The sequence below is a fragment of the Peromyscus leucopus genome, chromosome 19 (genome assembly GCF_004664715.2).
Source record: "Peromyscus leucopus breed LL Stock chromosome 19, UCI_PerLeu_2.1, whole genome shotgun sequence".
Taxonomy (NCBI): domain Eukaryota; kingdom Metazoa; phylum Chordata; class Mammalia; order Rodentia; family Cricetidae; genus Peromyscus; species Peromyscus leucopus.
In genome coordinates, this window is record NC_051079.1 from 69,807,690 (window position 1) to 69,823,591 (window position 15,902).

A 15,902-nucleotide genomic window follows, 5' to 3' on the forward strand; every position below is an offset into this window, starting at 1 on the left:
GAACCTTTAGGAGGTAGAGCCTTGCTGGAGGAAGAACATCACTGGGGTTGGGCTTTGAGGGTTTATAGCCCATAGCCTGGCCCCTTTCCTGCTCATTAGTGAAGAGCATTCATAAAATATGTTGAAGTAAGAACTGAAATTGCTAGATAGGAGTGTTCTGGGATTTTTCTGGCCAGGCAACCTATTGAGAGAAGATCCTGTCTCAAAAACCAGGAGTGATGGTGCCTAAAGAAAGATACCAGATGTTGACATCTGGGCTCTGCATACAAACATGCATGCACATACCAGCACATGCACACAGGAATATGAACACACACACAAAACAAAGTGTGGATATCTCATTTTGTGAAAAATATGAATGGTGGGAGGATTATTCTTGAGATAAGATTGAGAGATGGAAAATTCCAGGAATTGACCAAAAAAAAATCCCAGAACAGAATTTGCTCTTTTCTGTCATTATATCAGCTTTGGGGTCTGGTATGACATCAGATGCATATGGGAGCACCTGTTTTGCAAGGCTAAACACATGGAGATTCATTATAATGAAGCAGATAGCAGTGACATGCAGTCATCACGATAAATCAGTCACATCAGAACTGCTGTTGGGTGGTCTTGTGTATTTCCTGTTCACAAGGTCCTATGATGTTCTTTTTATGACTCAGCTCTATGATTATATCGCCCTTGAGACCCCATTCTTCCAAAGCTAGGAAAATTGATTCCTTTCACCTGAGAAAATGCTGGCCCCATGAGCAGTCTGTGGTATAATAGGTCTTTATGTCGGTAGCTCTCTATAATGACACAGAGACTCTTTATTAATTATAAAGGCTTGACCTTAGCTTAGGCTTGCTCCTAACTAGCTCTTAAAACTTAAATTAACCCATTTATATTAATCTACATTCTGCCACATGGCTTGTTACCTCTCCTCAGTACTGTACATCTGACTTTATCCATGTCTGGCTGGTGAATCTCCCATGCCTCAGATTCTTTCCCAGAGTTCCTATATCTTCCCAGAAGTTCCATCTATTCTCTCCTAACTAGCTATTGGCCATTCAGCTCTTTATTAAACCAATCAAAAGGTGCCTTAGGCAGATGAGGTAAAACAGAGACACATCTTCACACAGTGTACAAAAAGATTTTCCCAATATTTCCCCCTTTTAGTCCCATAAAAGGCTCTTTCTCTAACATCAATAAACTATATACAATAAGAACAATTATTGGGTAAGAATTACATTCATAATGTCCAGTCCACTTGTATTTGGCAAATTTGGAGAAAGTATTCTATTATCTATCCTATCTTGGTGAGTCCAAAATTTTGTACCTAAATCATTTTCTATCTTAACTTGTATTACCAAACTAAAAATATCTTTTTAGACCTTAAAACATTTTCTTAGATAAACAAATTAAGCTTTTATGCTTCTCAACCTTTATAAACTTTGCATCTCTTTTGTGAGTTTCTTTTCTGAATTTTGTAACAAGAAAAACTATAAGACTATAAATATCTATTCCTCAACTCCATCAAAGACCTGAAAAAGATAAATATTGCCTGAGTAAACAGGAAGTACAGAGCAAGACATTTCTAAAACTATATAAATGACAGGAATAGATGACTGCCTGGACAGTCATCCAAGGTTCCTCTGTAACATTGAAGCATCCATATTTGGCCTAGAGGCCCAGAATATTTGACAGACTTTTCTGTGAAGCAGGAATTTTGAAGGACTGGCCTACCTTGTCTTGGAAAATTTCAGCAGTCAGCTTTCTTTGTATCCTGCTTGTCAAATTTGGACAGCATACTGTCAGCAGTTCAGGCAAGGGCAGTTTCTTGCCCAAATGGCTAACTTTGCCACATTGAAAGCAAACTCCATATGGAGACTCTTCAATGCTCATCATGTTCTTTGAAGTAGATTGGTGCTGCCAGGAGCAGATGTGTCTCACTGTCATGAAAAGTGAGATGTTGTTAAAACACCGTAAATGCCATATTCTGTAGATCTCTGAAGTGTTTGAAGACCACCTATCTATCTAAAATATATCCCTGTTTAACCTTGAAAACATACCTAACATGACTACAAGTTTGACTGTTACAGTTACTAACTATTAATCTGCATTTCTTAATTATCCTAAACAGTTTGTAATAGCAGCTTTCAAGGACTGTTGTGGAATATTAGTTGAAGATGTGTTACATTTGTTTATGCTGTGGAACATTTGTTTAATGATACAAAGATGTGTTGCATTCTTTCATGTTGTGTTCATTTGTTTCACTCTGTGAAGCCGAGTTACTTTGCCTGTCTAAAACACCTGATTGGTCAAATAAAGAGATGAACAGCCAATAGCAAAGCAGCAGAAAGAATAGGCAGGGCTGGCAGGCAAAGAAAATAAAGAGAAGGAGAAATCTGGGAGAAAAAGATCAAGAAGCAAGAGAAGAAGGAGGAGGACTCCAAGGGCCCACCACCCAACTACACAGCAAAACCATGGCATAGGAAGTAAAGAGAGGTATATAAAGTAGAGAAAGATAAAATTCCAGAGACAAAAGATAGATGGTATAATTTAAGTTAAGAAAAGCTGGCTAGAAATAAGCCAAGCTAAGGCTTAGCATTCATAAGTAAGACTAAGCCTCCATGTATATTTGTTTAGGAGCTGGGTGGTGGGCCCCCCAAAGAGTAAAAAGCCAAAAAATAAAGAATAAAAAAATACAACAACAAAGGAATAGAACTTTACATTACATTTTTAAATAAGTTGTGTTGTATGATATTTTGTTTGTATTCTGACAAATAAATCTTGCCTGGAGATCAGAGGGTAGAGCTAGCCACTAGTTAACCACAGAGGCCAGGCAGTGGTGGCTCATGCCTTTAATCCCAGCACTTGCAGGGAGGAAGCAGAAAGATCAGGACATGCATGCCCCATGTTGGGCACCAAATATAACAGGTCTTTCTTTATATTGTAAGTTCTCTACTAATGACATGGAGACTTTTTACTGATTATGAAAGCTTGACCTTATCTTAGGCTTGTTCCCAACTAGTTCTTAAAACTTAAATTAACCCATTTATATTAATCTACATTCTGCCTCATGGCTCATTACCTTTCCTCAGTACTGTATGTCTGACTTCCTCTGTGTCTGTCTGACAAATCTCCCATGGCTCTGATTCTTTCCCAGAGTTTCTATCTCTCCTTAGAAGTCCAGCCTATCTTTTCCTGCCTAGCTAATGGCCATTCAGCTCTTTATTAAATGGTTCCTTAGGCAGGTGAAGTTAAACAGACATATCTTCACACAGTGTACAAAAAGATAATCCCAACACTGTGGGACAGTGACTGCTGCTTTAACCCACCTGCCCTGATACTGTAAGCTAGTGCCAATCAAATGTTTTCCTTTACAAGTGTTGCCATGGTGGCTCTTCACAGCAATAGAAACCCTAAGACACCTACTAATTCCAGGTTCCACATGCTGGAAATAGGAGAGCAACATCTGCCTGGCCCATTGACTACATCAAGATAAAATAGTGACTGTGTGGAAATACTGCAGAAGCCCAAAGAGAAGGCACTCTGACCTTCATCACCACACTAAAATCTAATTTAACAGTTTTCCTTCCATAGTTCTAGTTCAACTAGACATTGCAAGGGAGGCAGTTTGATGAGATAAAGACAAAGTACTAGTTTTTTTGAAAAAGAAAAAAGTTACCTGGGACTTTTAAGCAGAAATTAGAGCCCTGGAAGATAAAGAGAAGGATCAAGTCACATTTTAAATGCTCTGAACAAACTTGGCTAATTGCCATAAATGTTCACAAGTGTGTTTGTGCATTAATATGAAAGAGCCGTTCATGTTCTGGTTTTCTTCCCCACAGGAAACTATGTTCTATATAGAGATGAGGCTGAAGCCATACCCCAGCTGTCAGCATACACCAGGTGTGATGGATAATCTGTTGTGTCTGGAGAACACTGTTTCCTCATAGCCATCCACCATCTCTGGCTCTTATCATTCTTCCACCCAGTGTTCCAACAGTACCCAAGTCTTGGAAGAAGGGCATGTCCATAGTCTCTTATTCTCAGTGCTTTGACTTGTGGATCTCTGTGTTAATGACCACCTCCTGCAAAACAAAGCTTCTTTTATGAGAGTTGAGAGAGACAATGATCTAGGGCATGGCTTTGCAAGTGTGGGCATCCTGCATCATCTGGGGTGATGCTTTTTCTTGTCTTTCAACTTGTCTCATCTATGCCTTGCCATTATGGAGTAAATTGAACAATCCATGAGTCACTTGTCTCTGTGCTGTAACAGAATAGGTGACAAGCCCAGCTCCAAGAAAGAGGTGCTTGTTCTGGGTCACAGGCCATGAGAAATGTAGAGTTCTCGTGGCAGAGGAACATGAGACAGCTGTTCACATTGTACTGCAGTCAGGAGGCAGAAATATGCCGGCACCTGTGCTCAAAGTGCCTCCCTCTTTTGATTCAGTCTAGAGTCCCAGCCCATACAATAGTGCTGTCTACAGTTAGAGTGGCTCTTCCTACCTCAAATGACCTATCTATAACATCCCACACCAGCATGCCCAGAGGTGTCTCCTGGTGATTCTAGGTCCTGTTGAGTTGACAACCGGTAATAACCATCATGAAGTTCATAGACAATGTAATAAGCAATGTAATGGTGGTGAGTATGAGTGTGTGTGGCCCCTTTGCCAATATACTAAGTGACCTTGGTCACCTTGATATTTATAGCTTTCCTTCCCCCAGAATAAGTAAAGCTTGAAGAAGAAAGCTACCACACCAAACAGAGGTTCCCAACTAAGTTTAAATCTCAAATAAATAATAAATTTGGATACAAGAGCACCTGAACTATTACTATACATTAGAACATTCTTATGTCAAAATGGTTGGGTTTTATCTAAAATTACAATTTATCTGGGAATCCTCTTTTATCTGGCAGTTTTATTAACTAAGCACTGTGATTGTTTTCTTTTCACGTGTATGTGCGTGTGTGTGTGTGTGTGTGTGTGTGTGTGTGTGTGTGTGTGTGTGTTGCATGTTTACTATTTTTCTTGTGCGTGGAGACTGTGGAGGCATGTGCAAGTATGCCTTCCAAATCTAGAATGACAGGTGGCTTGCCACACTCACCTAACATTGACTTGGCTTCTGATGATCCAATATTCTGCCCTCTATCTTTGGCAAGTGCCGTGAACACTTAGCTAACATCCCCGCCCATCATGATATACTTCAGCTAACTCATATACTTCTACTGACTGAAGAATCTCTCCTGCCCATTTCCCTTCCTTTTCCATGGTAAACTGAGGCACACTCTAGGGGAACTTACATTTTTCAAAGCAAGAGTGCTCTAAAGGGAATGTTGACTCAGTCCCCAACTGCAGCTAAATACAGACAAATAGTGCACCTTCTTGAGTTCTAGTTTCCAATCTTGAAATGAACAAATTGGACAAGCTCCTGCCATTTGTGTCAGCTGGTTGGTTCTTTCAGGGAATAATACACTGCTTTGTTGTGGAAGGTTATTCTTTCAAACCAGGTAGGGTCTCAGTGGATGCTGGCTCCGTGGTTCTCAGCAAGCCTGAAATGTCCTATCCCTCCTGTAGGTCCATCTGTCCTGTAGGTCCATCTGTCCCGTAGGTCCATCCCTCCTGTAGGTCCATCTGTCCTGTGAGTCCATCTGTCCTGCAGGTCCATCCCTCCTGTAGGTCCATCTGTCCTGTAGGTCCATCTGTCCTGTGAGTCCATCTGTCCTGTGGGTCCATCTGTCCTGTAGGTCCATCCATCCTGTAGGTCCATCTGTCCTGTAGTTCCATCCCTCCTGTTGGTGTCACAGCCCAGTTGAATCCACTTTCCTGTGCCCCTCCCAAACCCATCACTAGGTTCACCCAGTGAGTTTCCCCTTGTTTTCATGTCAATTGAACTCATTGCAATTGAATTTTAACATTTCATTGATCTTTTTTTTTTTTTGCTTTTCAATTCTTGTATCATTGTTTAAGCCTCTATATATTTCCTGAAGTTCCCTATTTTTCATTTATTCCAATGGAGTCCATACTTAATTTCTGAGGCAGTTTTAAGACGACTGTTCTAGATCCTCGTCAGATAAACCCAGCACCTGTTCTTTTGTTTGTTTCCAACACAAAACCATAGGATCAAGGTTACCTTCTCAGCTGTCACCTTGTTTGAACACAGTTTCTTTTACTTCAAATGTTATCTCAAATGCTTCACTATACACAAGAGACTCCGACATGGGCCTTATCATTGCATTCCCCTAATAAAGAAATAAAGACGTCCAGAATATAGTGGAGCCAGAATTTGAAAAAGGGTCTTCTGATCCCAAGTATAAGTACAAGTTCATTATGGTTTAAGTTTCGTTAAAGATCTTCAATTCTCCAAAATCTTAATCACAAGGTGAAATGAAGGACAGCCCAGGACACCAGTACCAAGCTCTCAGCCCAAAGGAGAGCTGTTTCCCCCAGAGGGACAAAGGACAGGGAATAAGAGACAAAGACAGGAGATAGAGGATGAGGGAGAAGGGGACGGGAATGAGGTATAGGGAGGAAGGGATATTGCCCCGAGCGAGAAAGGACTACCTCTGGTTCGAGAGAAGACAGATGTGGCCCTTAGGTGAATGGCAGTTTATAAAGGGAAAGGGGGTGTCTGTGTTAGAATGAGTTGGTTTGTTTTGGCTGAGCATGTTAATTCTGAATAGTCAAAATGGGGCTTTTGATTGCTGGACTTCAATACTTCGATAGCTGGACCTTGGTAATCAGTCTCAGGAGGAGGAAGTGGCCAAATAAGGAAATAGACTTTGGTGACTAGCTTCAGGAATGCAACCTAACAATTTAGCAAGACAGGGGGAACAGGGAAAAGGGCAAGACCTGACAGGGCCACGTTTGGCATGTTCAGGCCCACTAGAGGCCTTCATAATGTATGGGATTCAACAAATTGACAAGGGTCAATACCTCCTCTTTGTCCTACAGTTTGTATATAAACAGCATCCTCACTACTGTAAAGATCTGATGATAAGACTTGTGTTCTAGATTCACTTCAGTTACTGTGACAAAAGCAACTGGGGAGGAGAGTTTATTTGGATTATAAGTCCAGGCTGAGCCCATCATTTGGGGGACATTAACTCAAGCAGTTAGTCACATCACATTCGCAGTAAGCACAGAGAAAAAAAAAACACACAGATCCTTGTCTGACCTCCTGGCTGGGGAGTGGTGCCCAGTACAGTGGGTTGTATCTTCTCACATCAATCAACAATCGAGGCAATCCCTCACAGACATGCCCACAACATTACCTGATTTAGATAATTCCTCAGTAAGATTGTCTTCCCAGATAACTCTATGTTGTGTCAAGTTAACAGTTGAAATTAACCAGCACAACTTAACTCATAGTTATGGAAAATCAGCACAAAGCTCTTATATAAGCCAGCCTGTATCAGGTCTTAATTAACTGAAGAAACCTGAGGAAAGAAAGGAAAGGGAGAGGGAAGGCACCCAGGGTGAAGGCATTCCAGAATTTCAAATGGCATGATGGTCTACTGGGAGGCTGACTATATTCAGAATCCTTGGTCCCAGGCAGATGCTGGCTGAACCAGTCTCATGATAGACCCAGTGGTAGGGCAAGAGACATCCAGACCTGATGAATTCAGAATCTCTCACAGGCCTTTGGATCTATGAGGCAATGTATCTGTGTTTAATACTGAAATAAAGCATCAAGCTGGGTGTGGTGGTACAACCTATACTCCCAGGATCTGGGAGATTGAAGCAGGATGACTTCCATGATTTGCAAGCCAGCCTACCTTATACCAAAGGAAAGGAAGGGGACAAAATTGAAATTAACGTTTGTGGCAAGGGTTAAGTCTAAGTAAGTATTTTGGATTTCTTGTGTACCTGCTATGCATAGTTCTCTCTGGACAATATGGCAGAATCCGTAGACACAAAAGAGATAGAGGACCACTGGTCTTTTGCTCTTAGGTTCAAATTCATTTTCTTTCAGTTGCAAAATAAAGTTGCAACAGGTTTCAATTCACTTTGTTTAGGATCCTAATTGCAGCACTCTCACGCAGAACAAGATTATCAGCTGAAGTCATTTAGGTCATAATAAAAGGGGGGAAAGTATCCGCCAAGCCAACTTTCATTTCTAACAACCCAGAGCAAGCAGAAAAAGTCCCTATTGGAGAAGAGAATCCATTGCAAATTAGAGTTGGCTACCATGCTATTTTCTCTCCAAGTGTTATTTCATCTATGGCCGACACTGTCTCAAATTTCTTTGTCCTGTTTTTTTTTTTTCTTTCTTTCTTTCTGACCAGACAAAAGAAGTTTAAAAGTGACCCACCTCCAAACTCAATTTACTCAGAAGCATTTTCTGAAACAACACTTGCCTGAAATGACCTTTCTAACAGGTGACTCCAATTGTGCCTTCCATGTGGGAACCACTAATCAAAAGTCTCCCATCAAAGAAAAGCCCAGGATCAAAGAACTGCTTGGTGGAATTCTATCAAACACTTAGATAAGGAAACACCATATGGTATAAGAACACATGTGTACTTCATTGTGTAGGAAGGGATCTATGCACACACTCTATGTTAAGCTTCCTTCTGAATGTCCTCCAAACAACTGGTTCAGGAGAAATGCAAAACTCGGGGCTCTGGTGTCTGGGACCCTTCACCTGCACTGGAGAGGAGATGATATGGAGAAATACTATATACTATAATCTCAGAGACAGGAGAGGGCCTGACCAGAGGGGAATGCTTACAGTTCAGAACCACTGGCTCCCCTTGGTTCCCCTTTGTATGTAATTATCTGGTTAAAGACCACTCCTAACCAAGAAGCTGTCTGCAATGGATACCCCTTGCAAAAGAAAAACTTAGTTTTTGCCAATGGAATCTGACTGAATATATGAACCACAGCTCAGAGCAGCCCCCATGCCCAGGAGTGGTTGGCCAACACAAAACAAACTCAAGAGCAGATCTCTATACTTTCTGTCCAGTTCTGCTGTGTTCAGGCATTCTTCATCTTATTGGTGTCTGGCTTGTTCATTTTGATTTTCATTTTTTGTATTTTTGTGGGGTGTGTGTATGTGTGTGTGTGTGTTTCTGGGTTTTGTTTGTTTTTAAAGCAAATGAGAAAGAAAAATTATAAACTTGGGTGGGTAAGGAGGTGGGGAGAACCTGGGAGGAATTGGGCGAGGAAAACACATGATCTAATCTATTATATGAAACTTCTTTCAGCGCAAAGTTTAATAAAAGAAAGAAATATCAAAGAGATAGATATTTAGGCTAATAATCTGCTCTCTTCTCAGCTTGCATGTTCTCCAAATAAATGACAACTTGAAGATTCAGTTCCTGGTTTTGCCTATGGTGATGGGAAGCAGGGTGACTTACAGTTTCAGAATAATAATTCTCAAATGGTTCTAAAAAGTTGGATTGGGAATTCTTCTAAAAAGGACACTGGGGTTCAATATTTTTTCATGAACATAGACACAATGTCACAGGCCTACAATCCCAGCTACTCAGGAAAATGAAGCAGCAGGATTGCAGATTTAAGGCTTGCCTACAGAGTGAGTTCAAGGGCAGCCTGAGCAACTTAGCATGAGATCCTATACCAAATTAAAAACTTTTTAAAGGGGCTGGAGATAGAGCCCAGTGGGGAAATTGATGCCTAGTCTAAAAAGCAAGGCCTGTTTTCAATACCTACTATTACAAAAAGGAAAGGAAAGAAAATATTCATCATGATCACCTTGAAAAAAAATCTCAAACTTCATAAGGAACCACAAAAACAACCAAAGGTAAAAACCTAAAACAGCCAACACAGCTGCAAACAACATGAACAAAGAAAGAAGTGTTTCACTCCCTGGTTTCAAAGCACATCACACAAAGCAGTAACTCTCTAAGCAGAATGCTGCTGGCTTAAATACGGACATCTGAGCCAGTTTATTGAAATATATAGCCTAGAAACAGACCCACACAAGTCCAGCCAACTGAGCCTTTGACAAAGGTAGTTAGAATTTGCATTGGGGATGTCAGACATCGATAGGCAGTGCTGGGGAAACTGGAGACACACGTGGATGAGAGCAGAGCAGAAGGAGAACTTATGTTTCAACAGTTACACAAGGTATCTGCAAACAGCTTAAAGACTTTGGTTATGAAACCACTGGAAGAAAACACAGGAAATGCTTCAGGACATGGAATGGGAAAAAAAATGTGTACAATCTCAAAAGCACAGGGGAAAAATGCAAACAAGACTAGTGAAATTGCATCAAAGTAAAAACTGCAAAGAAGATGATCTTCAAAATGACGCAGAGCCATCCTGCAGAGTTGGGTATAGTACACGCAAAGCTTCCTTCTGGTCAGGGGCTAGCACCCGGAATCTATAAGGAACTCAGTCAAACAGCAAAATAACAACAATCTTGTTAAAATTGGGCAAAAAACCCCAACACCTTAAATAGGCATTTTAAAAAACATGTACAAATGGCTAGCAGGTACATGAATCAGAGCTCAGAATCCCTAACCACCAGGGAAATGCAAATGAAAACCACAGTGAGGGGTGTCTTCATTACGTTTTGAATGACTCTTACCAATCGTGTGTGGAAAAGCAAGCTTTGCACAGCTCTTATTGGGAATAAATTAGCGCAGCCATTATGCAGCATGGAGGTCCCTCTACAGAACAGAATAGACTACCGTATGATCCAGCCATGCAAGGCAAAGCCAAAGGAAATGATGTGGCCAAGGGAAATTAAATCAGTGTGTTGGGGAGACGGTTGCATCCTTGTGTGTTCTGACGCCCTGTGCACAACAGCTAAGTGGTAGACTCCACCTAGATGAAAAAAAAATAGGTAAAGGAGCAATGGAGTGTGTCTGCCATGAAAACAATGCAATCTTGTCATTTTTCAACCACACGGGTGGAAGTAGACATCACTATGTTGAGTGAAATATGTCCTGCACAGAAACGCAGCTCACGGTCTCACTGACCTGTGGAAAGTGCTACTCTCACAGCAGGTGACAGTAGTGTGTGGATCAGCAGAGACTTGGGACAGCGGGGCCTGGGAATGGGGAAAGACATGTCAGTGGGCACTAAGTTACAGGTGTAAAGGAGCAGGAGTTAAGTGAACTGGAAAGGCATAGGACTTTCCCACTAGGGTAGGACAGGCCTCCTGAGATAGCGCTATCCCATTTCAACAGGCCTATGTACAGCATTTCTACAGCTGCTACTATATTCTGATAACTGGATAATGGAATATTATTTCCCCAAAACTAAAAGAAAGATTTCTGAGTATTTTCACCATGAAAACATAATAAATGTTTGAGGAGCTAGGTGTGCTTATGCTGAGTTGAACCTAATATAAGCATGTACCCAAACATCACATTGTTCTTGTTTAAAAAATAAAAATAAAAAGAAGGCCGAAGAGACGGCCCCATGGTTGAGAGCAAAGCACATACTGCTCTGAGAGAAGACCTGGGTTCAGTTCCCAGCACCCATGATGGGCAACCCACAGATACCTGTAACTACAGCTCTCAGGAATCTAATGCCATCTCCTGGCCCCCAAGGGCATCTTCATTCACACACAAAACCATACTCAAATACATATAATTAAAAAATAAATCTTAAAAAAGGTAAAACAAATGTTAAAAACACATAGATGAACTTGTCAGGTAATAGTGGAGATTTTATAAAGTCAGCTGTTTAGAAAATGTAATATTTGAAATGTATAGTTTGGTGTTTTGAAATAAAGGCTTTCTCCCATGTGATCTAACTATTGGCGTTTAATTAACCAAAAGCCCCAGAGTGAGAAAAGAGGAAAAACATAATTAGAGGACAGAAATGCCCAAGGTCTTTGTCCAGAGCAGAACTGCCATGGCTAGTGTCGGTTGTGATCTTGTGGTGTTAACTGAAGATGGAAATGGAATGGAATAACTAGAGAGACTTCGGCCTAGACTCCATGGCAACAGGCCATGCCTAGCAACCAGAGTCTCTACTTCAGCAACTACAGCATATCTCTTTAAGTTCCTGACCAGTATAGTGGAGGAAGGTCATATTGCTTTTATCCAGGAAAAGGAGTCCTCTTGGGAGGAGAAGTGCTAATACACAATTGGCCTGCATTATTCCACAATCAGAAGAATCCCACTGGGGTTATCAGTTCACAGCTCTTCCTTAGACAGCGCCGTCCCATTTAGACAGGCCTATTAAGGCCTATCTGTCATGGGTCCACATGGAAGTTCAACGCAATAAAACACATATTCCAGTTTTCATTCTCTGAAGTGGATTTAAATGTCTGTTTAGATTTCAAAATGTCTCAATCTTTAAAAATGTAAAAAGAAAACGTAGGTTGGGTGCAGATATTCTACTTAACGTAAGATTACAAAATTGCTGCTTTTCTGAAGTCATTTTAGAATGGGTTCAAGTTTTCTTTCACTTACAAAATTGAACATTTTCCTTCTCTTTGGAACAATGATGTCTTCTTTTCTTTATTCTTTTCCTTCATTTTTTGAGACACAGTTTTACTCTGTGGCTCAGACTTGCCTGGAACTCACTATGTAATGCAGGATGGCCCTGCACTCATGAGGATTTCACCACACCTTCTCTGTAGTAGAAAACAATAAGACAATTAAAAGCCAGGAAAGGGGCAAGGATAGTTATTTTTTTTCAAAGATAAACAAAAGCTCAACTGTCTAAGAAGATTCGCAGCACAGGCGTTTTGTATTCTAAGCTTTGTGTTCCAAACCTGGCTGAGAACTGGCTGGAATGCCACCGTAAGAACACACTTCCAGGCAGATTGAGGTGATTTGTGATCCCTGGACCTTGCCCTTTGGGAAAGCATTCCTATAGGTGGTATGCTACAGGAGGTGTTATGATCAGCTGCGAAGATATGTTCTTTAATCCTTTCTTCTAGAAACTTTGATACAGACTCCACCAGCACAGTGACTCTGCGATTTATATTTATATGCATGCATGTGTGTGTGTGTGCGTGCATGCATGCATGTGTGCATGTGTGACTGCAGATATACCACAGCATGTGTGTGTAGGTCAGAGAACAACTTTTGGTGTCTGTTTTTTCCCTTCAGTCTTTCCTGATGTTTACCATGGCTTACACAGGCTGGCTGGCATATGACCTTCCAGGGAGCCTCTGGTCTCCACGTTTCATCTCTCGCCAGGGACACTGGGACCACAGATGAATGCACACTGCCACTTCCTGCTCTTGTGTGAACTCTAGTGATCCACACTAAACTCCCTAGGCTCACCCAGCAAGGGCTTGAATTACTGCATCATCTCCCCAGGCTCTGGAGAAACCTTTAAGGATCAGAGAACTTGAAAGCCACAGGTTGAGAGTCCCTGCTATAGCACATCATCTACCATAAGAAGGCATGCTTTCACAGAAAGACAAGTCGTGGGAATAATAGAGCACCTCCGTCCGCCTGGAAGTGTGCTCTTGTGGTTGCATTCCAGCTCATTCCCAGCAAGTCTGGAATACAAAGTTGAGAATACAAAATGGTCCTATGGAGGATCTTCTCAGCCACTTCTTGGGTTTTTATAAATCTACTTTGAAAAAAAAAAAAAAAAAAAAAAAGCTGTTCAAGCCCCTTGTCTGATTTTTAGTCGGGTTACTGGGTTTTATAAGTGTAATAATCAAGATTCTGCCTGAGAGGTTCAGAACCCAGTAGAGGTTCAAGACAGGAGGCTGGGTGCCTCAGCAGTCCCAATATAGCACCCAAAACCTGGAGAGTTCCTGGAAAGCCCCTCACGGAAGCCTGGAAAGGTGATTCTAATTTCAGGGGAGCCATCAGCAGCCGCAACAGGACAAATACATTCAGTAGCAAAGGGGAGGAGCCTAGGCGTTAACTAGAGCAATCTCCCTCTGCCAGGCCCCTTTATAATCTGGCTGCTACCAAAGGGTGGCCACCATAAGGGTGGGTCTTTTACATCCATGAAGGCAAACCAGAACAATTCCTCGGGTGAAGCTCCCTACTCACCGATTCTAATTTGTGGCAAGTCTGTATTAAGACCAACCATCCCTGGTGGGGAACTTAAGTGTATATTTCGGATGAGGACCCTTATCAATTCACAGTTGGCAAATATTTGCTTCTGAATTGTAGGTCTGCACTCAGATGCATGAAGCTGCGGCCTCCAGCTTCGGCTGACTGTCTGTCTCACTGCACAGCATCGGTTTTTGTCTGTTGCAGTCCCACATGACTCTCCAGCTTACCATAGCCCTGCCTGTCCATTGGGGGCTTTTGCAGCCTGTGATCTGGGTGTGAAGTCCAGTAAATAAATCACTGCCAAGGTAAATGATAGGAAGCTTCACCTATTTTCTCCTCAGAGTTTTTATAGTTGGCGGTCTTAAGTCTATGTTTCATTGATTTTTTTAATAGTGTAGGACTGTGGTGATATTTTATTTGTATGTTAATAAATAAAGTTTACCTGGAGATCAGAGGTCACAGGGTGCCATAAAACAGGAGTCAGGTGGTAGTAGCACATGCCCTTAATCCAATCACATGGCAGGCAGAGTCTCTGTGTGGTCAAGGACACAGCCAAGCATAGTGGCACACACCTTTAATCCCAATACCAACCATAGAGACTTGGAGGTCTGTATAGACAAGCAGTGACAAGAAAGTGATGTGGCTGGGCTTAGAGCCAATGAGAAGGCAGAACAGGAAGGCAATAAAAGCACAGGTTAGACAGGAAGAAGCTCTCTCTTAGGAAGCTACAGCGTTGTGGTTAAGGCTAGTCAGTGGCTCTTCGCTAGTTCTCTGATCTCTTTGGCTATTACCCCTCTATTTGGCTCTGTGTTTCTTATTTAATAAGACTGTTTAGAAATTTGTCTACATAGGACAAATGTTAGCTTTCATTTTTTGCATGCTGATATCCAATTGCCCACACCAGTCAACAAGGACAGCATTCTCTTAACATCAGATGTTCCCAGCATCCTGTTGGTGATGTATATTAGGATTCTCTCTGGCCTCTCTTTTTTATTCCATTGGCCCATGTATGTTCTATTATTCTGTGACCACAAGTTTTCAGTCACCCTAGCATTGCAACATACTCTGGAATCAAAGTACATAATGTCATCAGATCTCAGAAGTCATGTGCATGGAAGAGAAGACATGGTGCTAAAACATCCTTATTACCCAAGCTGACATATAGATTCAATGCTGTTCCTAACAAACATCTACACTATTTTTAGAGAAATAACAAAAACTCTGAAATTCATATGGAGTCCCTGTAGCAGCTCTGGTACCTGGGGAAGCCCTCTTCTTCTCTGTCTAACCAGATCCTAGCCATTCTTTGAAAAAAGTTTTAGGCATTCTTTAAAAAGATGGGTTTTTTTTTCAGACTATCTTTTATTTATTATTTGACCTTTTCACACACACACACACACACACACACACACACACACATATATATATATATATATATATAATGCATCTTGATTGTAATCATTCCTAATTCTCCCTCCCTACCCCCTGACACCCCTAACATGTCCCCTTCCCACACTCATGTCCTTTCCATTATAGTTCTGTAATCCACTTAATCAGGCTAGTTCCACCTATTGACTGATCTCATTGGCTTGACCATGTGCAAGGTAACTATATGAACAATGAATTCATGAGTATTATGGCCCTGTCATGTCCAAAAAACAACATTTAAAAAGTTATTTTATTAACTCATTGACTATCCTGAAATCAAAGATCTTTGCCTACTGAATATTGCTTATGATTTTACTAATACAATGTCTCAAAAAAATTAAATCTACTTAAAATTTCAATTATTTATTGTCATGTTCTCTGTGGTGTCTGGAGACTAAGGGTTCATCTTTATTGTCCAGACACTAAAGAAACCTCTAGTATAGTGGTCTTTGAGTGGAAACTGGAATAAACTTCACTAAAGCCACCGATGAATGCTCTCAGCCACCACAGAAGGTCATCCATCACAGTGGGCTAG